Below are 11,028 nucleotides of genomic sequence, written 5' to 3'. Positions count from 1 at the left end.
TGGAAATCCCTTCAACCTACCTCAAAGTACAGCATCCTCTATAGAGTTACAATGTAATCTACATGTGAGAAATATATAAATGTGTAGACATACATGTGCAAAATATAATTTTTATAGTATTTCTAGCAACAAAGGATGATGAGACCCTCACTCAATACCCAGAATTAAAAGATAAAGCTGGGGCTTCCCTGGTGGCGCAGTAGTTGAGAGTCCGCCTGCCGATGCAGGGGACACAGGTTCATGCCCCGGTCCGGGAAGATCCCACATGCCACGGAGCGGCTGGGCCCGTGAGCCATGGCCGCTGAGCCTGTGCGTTCGGAGCCTGTGCTCCACAACAGGAGAGGCCACAACAGTGAGAGGCCCGCGTACCGCAAAAAAAAAAAAAAAAAAAAAAAGATAAAGCTGAAATTCTTGATGATTATAGTAAAGGGGAGTTATGCTCAGGCACCTTGTCTCTGCATAGAGCAGACTGCTTAGCTTTCATGGTTTGGTTTGGTTTTGTAAGCATGGAGTTCAGGGGTTGCAACTTTTCAGAGGTATGAGTAGGTTGACATCATTTGTAGAAGCCTGGTTACTTGGGTGAGACTGTTGATTGTAAACCGAGGTGTGTTTATTGGCGTGGATCTCTGGTTGACTGGCTTTCAGAAGCCGGGTGGACGTTGACTGGCTACTTTGTAAAAGTGTGTTCAGGTTGTTGATCCGTTGGTTTATGAGGAGTCCTGGTGGCTCCTTGTTGTCATGGCTACAGAAGAATGCATCTTTTCCAAAATGTGTGGAAATATATTTGGTCTTATCGCTTTTACCCAAATGTCCTTTGATGCAACTGCACTTTATAATCACAAAAATAGACAAGGGGGGCTTCCCTGGTGGCGCCGTGGTTGAGAGTCCGCCTGCCGATGCAGGGGACACGGGTTCGTGCCCCGGTCCGGGAAGATCCCACATGCCACGGAGCAGCTGGGCCCGTGAGCCATGGCTGTTGAGCCTGCGCGGCCGGAGCATGTGCTCTGCAACGGGAGAGGCCACAGCGGTGAGAGGCCCGCATACCGCAAAAAAAAAAAAAAAAAAAAAAAACAGACAAGGATGTTCGCTGCCTAAAGAGATTGCAAACAGCTTACATAAATTAGGTGATTAAATGAATTTGGCACATCTGTACTATGGAAAACAATATAACTGTTTTTATAAGGAAGGAAACTAGATGCACTGATATGAAACAATTTCCATGATGTGGTGGTGAGTGAAAAAAGCAAGGTGTAGAACAAGTTCTTATCTATATGTAGAACTCTCTGGAAGGATTAAAAAAAAGAAAGGGATAAAAGTATTTATCTCAAGAGAGAGAAACTGAGAGACTTTGGGTGGGAAGAGTAGAGGAAAACCTTTCATTAGAAAGTCAGCGTTCAAAACCCACTAATCTTGGACTCGAAATTCCATTCTCTTTCCACACTGCCCCGCCAAACTCCTCTTTTATGTGATTTTTCAGGTTGATGCTTCAGTTGGCTTTGGGTAAGAGCACCCCCGACATACCCCATAAAATGGTCTTTAAAAACTTATCACACCATCAGCCAAAATCCCCCTCTTCTTATTCAACCCCATTTGCTTGATTGACTGTGTTCTCGAGGTGTGCCACACTTGGGGTGAGCACCCTTCTTAGGGGTCATCCTGAGGCAGAACTGTGCTGCCCGGAGAGTGCCCGCTCACACTCCTTCCCAGCCCTGCCCCTGGTCCACACCCGCGGGGAGGTCCCCACTCGCCCTGTGGAATGCTTCCGCTCTTTGCCTTCTCCATAGATGAGAGCCTGTTTCCTCCGCCTTCCCGGTTTAGTCAGCGCAGAGTTGACACATCTGCGCGGAAGTCTTTCAACCGCCCCCGGAATCAGCGCCTCCAGGGCCCCTGAAGTACTTTCCCCAGTCTTTTCTCAAAGCTTTCCTGCCTCTCGCAAGCAACTGAGAGGCTCACAACTAAACCCAGCCAGCCGGGTGTGGTCTCCAGAGGACTCCACAGCAATTACTACTACAGTGAGAAGAGAACTCATGAATGCAAAATAACGTGGAGCAGGAACAAAGTCCTGTCAGAATGACTGAAATTTCTAGGGCTGCTCAAGTCAGCACTGGGTGAGGGGCGGCTGGGGCGCGAGGAGGGGATGTGAACCGTGGGCGGAGCAGTAGGAAGAGGATGTGAGGCTCACCGTCGGAAGGTGAAGGTGCTTCAGAACCAAATACAGAGCTGTAGGGTTTTCCTCTTGGGTGGGGCTGTATCAGTTAAGTAGGCGGATTCCTGTATTTTTATCTAACTTTCAACCACTCCACAGGCTTTTCTTTGGATCACACACATGGAGGGAGTGCCTAAGGTGTCCTGGTGTCTCTTCTCATAAAGACCTGAATCCTATTGGATTAGAGCGCCACCCTGATGGCGCCATTAAATCTTAATTACTTCCTTTAGAGGCCCATTTCCAAATACAGCCACGTTGGGGGTTTGGGCTTCAATTTATAATTTTGGGAAGGACACAAGCATCCGGTCCAGAGTAGGTGTATGTCGCCCCCTCCTATCATACTCGGGTCAAAACAGCAGTCTGCGTACAGCTCTAAAGCAGATGAGATGAATCTATTCTCCACAGACCTCCAGGCACCTGAGACCCTGCTGGGCGCGACGATGGGTTTTAGGGCATTAGGGCACCGTGGTTAAGAGCTCAGGTTCTGAACAAACGACAGACATACAGCACCTCTTGTTTGCTGTCTTGGGAACGTGACTTTGGCTCTCTGGGCCAGAGTTCCACGGCGACACATGCACATGGCAGCACACCGGGTACTATGTATGCTGTGTCAAGACCTGGGGTGGCCTGAGCCCCTTGTTCACTTGCCTCTGGCCACAAACAGCCTCCCCACTGAAACCAAGCAGGACCCTGCGAGGCCCTCCCCAGTACAAAAACCTTTCCCTGTGCCCCATTTCCTGTTTGTAGGAAACAGGCTTCGGCCTCCCAGACCTTCTCTGAGTTCCAAAGAGGAGATTCAAACAGGCATAAGGAAAGTGAGGGGATGCAGAAACAAAGAAAAAGCGGTCAAGGAAGAATAGTGTAGTAATAAGGAAGGGCTCCCCCTCACGGGATATACATAACAATCTGCTTCATCTCTTTGAGTTCTTCTACAGGAACTAAGGTTCCCACCCAGGTTGAGGATGGTAACTTCAGGCTGAGCACAAGCACACAGACCCCAGACTGGTCGGAACCAGGCTGATGACTGAGACTGCTGAAACACCACCCTGTTACCTCACCACCAACCAATGAAAAGAAAGTCACACACCCTGTAGCCCTCCCGCCAAGTGTAACCTTTAAAAGCACTTCCCTGAAAGTGTTTGGTCTCTTGAGCACCAGCCACCTGATCTCCTTCCTTAGCCCTGAAATAAACCTTTCTCTGCTCCAAACTCCAATGTTTCCGTTTGTTTGGCCTCACTGGGCACTGGGCACATGAACTTGGGTTCAACAACACTGTGACAGTGTACAATAATGATCTACACATGTCCTGACATGAAAACAGAACAGGTGATGGGGTTCAGGACACACTACCCAAAATATGGCACCTTGGGATATTAATATCTTAAGCCGAAGGAATTTAAAAAACAAAACAAAACAGCAGAAGCAGGAAGATCACTCTGACCTCCCCCTGATCACCCTTCTTCCCTGAAATAGGTCATAAAATGCCTATGTGAAAAGTACTCCATACCAGGAGGAGGAAAGACATTCATATCACCAAAGACAGGGGATTCGGGACCAAGAAATCTGTACAAACCTTGTTAAAAACTAACTGTTATCATCCTAGTTACTTCTTCACCATTTACTACCCAGAGCCCAAATCCCTTTGACTTTTCAATTCTTCACAAATTTATTGTTGGTTTGTTTCCAAAAATTTTTTCAAATTTCTGCAGTGAACACATGTTACTTTGTATAAATTATTTTAAAGTGTTTTAAAGCATTAAATTTATCCACTGAAGGAAATTCAAAAAGATTTTCTTCAGCTAGATCCCAGTTGGAAGGTCTGAAATATGAGAAATGGCAGACATGTGGGTGAATCTAAAAGAAACACTGGCTGTACAAAACAACAATCATAATGTCAAATGTGTGTGTATAGAAACAAGTCAGAAGCAAAATACTGGGCAAAGATTGCATTAACCTTGAGAGGGGGTTATCAGAGATACTGCAGCATATTATTCAGTGGCATTATTCACAAAGTACAGAGGAACTGCAGCAGTGAAAAGAGAAACACTAAGAATTTTCTTTAAGGACTCCTTTTGAGCCATTAAGATTGAGAGAGAGAAAAAGCTTCTGAACACATTTGAGGGAGACATCTCCATAAAATATAGGCAGGATTTATATTTCAAGATAAAGATAGGACGTAGAACCAACCTAAGTGTCCATCGACAGATGAATGGATAAAGAAGATGTGGCACATATATAGAACAGAATATTACTCAGCCATAAAAAGAAACGAAATTGAGTTATTTGTAGTGAGGTGGATGGACTTAGAGTCTGTCATACAGAGTGAAGTAAGTCAGAAACAGAAAAACAAATATTGGATGCTAATGCATATATATGGAATCTAAAAAAAAAAATGGTACTTGATGAACCTAGTTGCAGGGCAGGAACAGAGGTAGACATAGAGAATGGACTTGAGGACACAGGGTGGGAGAACAAAGCTGGGGCGAAGTTGAGAGTAGCATCGACATATATACACTACTGAATGTAAAATAGTTAGCTAGTGGGAAGCAGCCGCATAGCACAGGGAGATCAGCTCAGTGCTCTGCGATGACCTAGAGGGGTGGGATAGGGAGGGTGGGAGGGAGGCTCAAGAGGGAGGGGATATGGGGACATATGTATGCATATGGCTGATTCACTTTGTTGTACAACAGAAACTAACACAGTTTTGTGAAGCAATTATACTCCAATAAAGATCTATTAAAAAAAAGAAAATATGATGGGAAAAATATCCTCTACAAATTTTCAATATATTTATGTATATAATATATACACATAAATGCATGTACATGTATGTATATTTGAAAATAAACAAGAAATTTTTTAAAAAGATAAAGATGGACATAATGTACCTTTGAAAATGGATTTGTCTCTTAGTAACTTAAGGTCAGAAAAGCAAACAGTAATAACTTAAAAATAAGCACATGTTTGGCAGTTAGGCCATTTCATCTTAACAAATCCAGCTAAACAGTTTCTATAGCTCACAAGGTATTCATTTGTAATTCACCAAACGAAAGCAATTTGTTGTATGTAACAAAGGCAAATAAAAGTTCTGTGAAATTTTTCCAAAGTTTCCCTATAATTTAATGTATCTCCTTTTTATGGGGGACTCATATTTCTAATATCATATGTTTTCTGTTTCCACACTAGATATGAATCTATACATCTTGGTTCCATCCTTCATCATTTACTGGTAGCTAAATTATGGTGAATTAAGCTAATGAAGATTTTCAATCTTGTTTAATTTACCCATATGCTAAATATTCAGGACACAGGAGGAAAAAGAGTATGTTCTTAGATAAGACAAACCTGTGGATTCCATGGATTTAAAGAACATTCTTGGAAGTCTCTTTATATTTAATGCTTATTGAGTAGATGAGTGAATGGATGGATATGCAAATGAATGGGTGGTTATGCAAACAATTAAGCAAACGACTTGATCACATCCCTCCCTTTGGTTTTGCTTCCTCTACCCTGTCAGCTGGTTATGAGCACCTGCAGAGGTTATTTTATGAAGGACTATTTTCCAAGTTGGCCTTAGTAACTGGGGGAGTTCCAGCCTTAGTTCTGCCTCAGTTCCGCCCAACACTCAGCCCCACAGGCTCTTCCTTAATTGAGAGTGAGCACTGTTGGCTGCAGACACCTAGAATCTCAGCAGGGGAGCTGCCCAAGTCACAGACCTTGGTTCGCATTCAATTCAGCACCTGTGCAGTTGGCCTGTGGCCTTGCATCCCAGTCTCAGCAGTGACAGCTCCTGAGAGGGTTCCCACCTGGCTTTCTAAATCAGTGTTGCTCACTCAGCCGTGGGCTAGTCATCCCCATGAGGTAGGAGTGACGCCTATGAAAAGGTGAATGGCCAAACACTTAGAGGAGAAAGTGGGGGCAATGCTATATTTTAATAAAGAGGTGAAAAAAGGTTCTGATAACATGGGGATATATTTTGAAAGAAGTTCTAGCCAAAGACACCACTCTCACTCCAAATGCTTATATGTAAAGAAACACTGCATACAATGAATCAGAAGTCACAGAGGCACAGACCCTTCAGAAAGAGGGGGTCGTAAAAGTCCAATAGTCCAAAGTCCTCCCTAGAGGTGAGGAAGACAGGAAAATCAGGTCCTTCCGGTGTCACACAACCTGTCAATGGCAGACTGAGGACAGTGACTTTACATGTGTCTGATGCCTCACAAAGCACATCAGCATACACTGTCTTATTTATTACACCACGCTAACCGTGTAAATTAGGTATTTGTTATGATGCTTATTTTACAACTAAGGAAACTACCTGTCATGCTCAAACAATCCAGGAATCAGCAGCTTGATGGTTCTTTACCCTTGACCTAGGTATTTGATAATAAATATTTGTAGAACTGTGCTGAACCAAGTTTTTCACTGAAGTCGACTGTTTTACAGACTGAGAATAATTTGGAGATCACTGAGAAATACAAAACAACTTTGTGGAAAACAAAGAAAGTAAATATAGAGATAAATTTAAACTTTGAGCTATATAATAATAATTATGAATTGTGTTTTTCTTACAAATAGAATTAAAATACACAGCTCTAATGAATCAATTATAACATAATTGAGAAGGTAATAAATGGAGTTAAATTGTTCTAAGGCCCATGTATTATCCAGGAGGAAGGTAAAAGTATTGATACTTTTAGATCTTGTTCATATATATAGTTAATTATAAATATTATGTACTATAATATATATTATTTCTTTCGAGTAAATCAATAAAAGAATAGAAAAAGAGTACACGGCTTCTTACCCAGCAGAAGGGGAAATGGAATGATAGAAAGTTTTCGGTCCAATAGAAGGGACAAACAGAGAAAGAAAACACAGGACAGGCAGGACAAATAAAGGATCAAAATAAGATGGTAGATGAAACCTAATTATGTCAGCAATTGTATCAACATAAATAGACTAAATGCTCCAACTAGCATCCACGATTTGTCTGAAAACAATTTAACTTTAATCCGTTTACAAGAAATACATCTAAAACATTAAAATATATAAAAGTTGAAAGTAAAATTATGAGAAAGCATAAGTCAAAAGAATACTGGTATCCTATATTAGTATCAGACAAGATAGACTTCCAGGCAAAAAGCAGTACAAGGAAGATATGTAGTCACTTCCTAATGGTAAAAGGCTCAATCTTTCAGGAAGATAAAATGATCTTAAGTTGCTGTACTACTAACACCATTGCCAAAAACTAAACAATCAAGCAAACACAGACTTACAAGGAGAAGTAGGCAAATCCACAATCAGATTAAGAGATTAAAACTCAACTCTCTGAGTACATTATAGAACAGGAAGACAAACATACCAGTATGAACACTGAAAATATGAGCAACATAATTACAAGCTAGAGCACATGGATGTACATACAATCTGCACAGAGTACTGAATAATACACATTCTTTTATGGCACACACAATATTTAAGGAAACCAACTGTATACTAGGTCATAAAGTAAACCTATACAAATCTCAAAAGACTGAAATCATACAGAATTTCTTCTCTGACAGCAACGTAATTAAGTGACAACTCAATCACAAGATAACTAGAAAATCTTCATATGTTTGGAAAGTAAGACACAGACTTCCAAGTTATCCATGGGTTAAACAGGAAATGATAAGGTAAATCAGACAATCTTCAGAGTGATGACAAACACATGACAAAATGTCCCGGACCATCTTTTTGTCATTAGACAGAAAGACCTAGGGAAAATGGAAAATTTTCTTTAAAAAATGTAACTTACCAAAACTGACCTAGGAAGGAATTTAAAACTTGAGTTGTAACATAACCATTAAAGAAATTGAACCAGTCATTTAAAATACTCCCAAAAAGGAAATTCTAGGTCCAAGTGGCTTGAACTGACAAAGCTCACCAAACATTCAAGGAACAATTAAGAAAACAAGACAGAGCGAATGGTAGAGAAGCATTAATCAAAGAAAGCATGTCTGAAAAATACCTAGATGAGAAAGAAGACAGTAAATAAGTCCTCATTACTGAACCTAAAAGGACTCCAAAAGAGTTAATTATTAGCTTTATCAGCAGTCAAAAAGGAAAGACTGGAATCCCAGAAAAATGTCATTTTCCTTTGATATAATTATAGCAAGGACTGACCAAGCCCTTCCCCCTGAACTGCCCAGAGGATGGTGGGTAGGGGCTGCAGACCCTCCCACAAGCATGCCCTTGGGCTTCCCACACAGCTCACTGGCTATGTGTTATCTCTTTTAATCTTCACACTACCTCAGTGTTGTGAATCCTATTCTTATCTTAATTTTACAGATGATGAAGCTGAACTTTAGAAAAGTGATTTTCATGGCCACATAGTTAGCAAATGGCATGGCTGGGGATGGAAGACAGGCCAACTGACTAGAAAACTCATACCCTTAGCTTCTCCTCTACACCTATGTTATTAGTGGTCCTAATGAACCTCCCAGCAGGATCCATCAGGAATGTGTGCTTCCCCACAACAACTCTCCTCTTCCTTGGCACAGATAATCCAGTGCTGACTATTTCAAAGAAGCATATGGTGCCCAAGGATTGACCTTTGGAGAGCTATGTATAGAATGTGGACATTCTGAGATTTGTGCCATTATGTGACAATAGGCGGTCAGCAGTTACCCATAACAGTTGTTTAAAATAGCACCTGACAAATATTTAGTATTTTCATAAAACGGGGTTTGACAATAGAGACTATCCCAAAGTACAGTTGTTGGGATAATTGAGTTAATATTTGTCCTTTATGCTAACCACCAAGAAGCAAGCAATCAGAAGGCATCTCTGCAAAACACCGTTCACCCTTCCAGCATGGCCAACCAGTGCTGTGTCTGCCCAGCCCCAATTGCATTACATTCTGATAAACATCCATGGACAGTTATGAAGAACACCTAAATTTCATAATTTTGGCTCCTCTCGAGAAGAAATATCCCAAATCTGAAGGAGTGTTGGAGGTAGAACAAATCAATTCAGCTAACAAGTATGCACCTTACCCCAGTGCTCTGGGCTTCAGCATCTTGAGTTAAGGAGTTGTCATCTCCCTTCTGGAATAAATTTCCCCTCCAGACACATTACTCTCACTCCCCTTATAGCTGTACCAGGTTCATACTCTAATTTCTCAGATTTTGTTACGTGAATCAGTCCAGTGTGTAACACCGAGTCTAAGGAATCATGAGTCATGTGTTACACACATTTCCCATTTTTATCTTTGCTTGGTGGAATGTGTTGTAGCGTATTAAAATAGATCTTGGTCTCCTTGAACCTTTATATTCAAATCCATTCTTAAGGTGAAAGAAAAAATTATGAAGTCAAATGTAAAGAACAGACTTCTTGTAAACCCATGACTAAGCAGCTACCCTCAGTGAGCAGAGAGAGAAGTCCCCATCAGGCCACTACCCCACCAGCACCTTCTGCTGGTCCTTCAGTCCTGAGCAAGAAGACTGGAGGACCTGTGCCCCCAGCATGTATTTGTACTGGTGATGCAGCCAAAATAAGTTAATGCATTCAGAATTCCTAATAAGTCTGACATCCAAATGTAAAGAAAGTGGAAACTTTGAAATGTGCTGAATTTTAGAGAGGGGGTGTGCCATTTATAGGAGCCCAAGAATTTTAGTGTAGTGGGTGTAAATTTCACAACCCATAAACTCACTCTGTTACAAAAGTATTTTTTAAATCTCTATTTCCAGCTCCCCTTCTGCTGGTTAGCAGAACATTTATTAGCTGTTATCTTTGTAAAGTAGAATTGGATTGGGAGGAGGAACTTTTTTTTTTACTTTGTATACTTCTGTGCAATTTTGCTTTATTATTTTATGGAAAAGGGTCCATTCCTCCTAACTCCTAATGATAATCCTTTTTGGACAAGATTCAGATGAACTCTGTTACCCAAGGAAAAGCAAGTGGTTGATGGTGATGCTTCAGAATTCTCCCAGCAGAACATGGCAGCAGATATGTTCTCCCCCAGAAGCCACCTTGTAAAACTCGATGTTTGAACTGATGCACCTACAGGTTATTGTTAAGAAATTGGACCTCTCTTAAAAACTTAAATATAAGATATGACACCATAAAACTCCTAGAAGAGATCATAGGCAAAACATTCTCTGACATAAATCATACCAATGTCTCCTTAGGTCAGTCTCCCAAGGCAATAGAAATAAAAACAAAAATAAACAAATTGGACCTAATCAAACTTACAAGCTTTTGCACAGCAAAGGAAACCATAAACAAAATGAAAAGACAACCTAGAGAATGGGAGAAAATATTTGCAAAAGATGCAACCGACAAGTGCTTAATTTCCCAAATATATAAATAGCTCATAAATTCAACAACAACAACAAAAAAACAAGCAACCCAATCAAAAAAATGGGCAGCAGACCTAAATAGACATTTCTCCAAAGAAGACATACAGATGGCCAAAAGGCACATGAAAAGATGCTCAACATCACTATTTACTAGAGAAATGGAAATCAAAACTACAATGAGGTACCACCTCACACTGGTCAGAATGGCCATCATTAAAAAGTCTACAAATAACAAATGCTGGAGAGGGTGTGGAGAAAAGAGAATCCTGTTACACTATTGGTTGGAATGTAAATTGGTGCAGCCACTATGGAAAACAGTATGGAGGTTCCTCAAAAAGCTAAAAATAGAGTTGCCATATGATCCAGCAATCCCACTCCTGGGCATATACCCAGACAAAACTATAATTCAAAAAGGTACATGCACCCCTATGGTTATAGCAGCACTATTTACAACTACCAAGACATGGAAACAACCTA

Source organism: Mesoplodon densirostris, chromosome 6, assembly GCF_025265405.1.
Source record: "Mesoplodon densirostris isolate mMesDen1 chromosome 6, mMesDen1 primary haplotype, whole genome shotgun sequence".
Lineage (NCBI taxonomy): Eukaryota > Metazoa > Chordata > Mammalia > Artiodactyla > Ziphiidae > Mesoplodon > Mesoplodon densirostris.
This window is presented reverse-complemented; position numbering follows the sequence as displayed.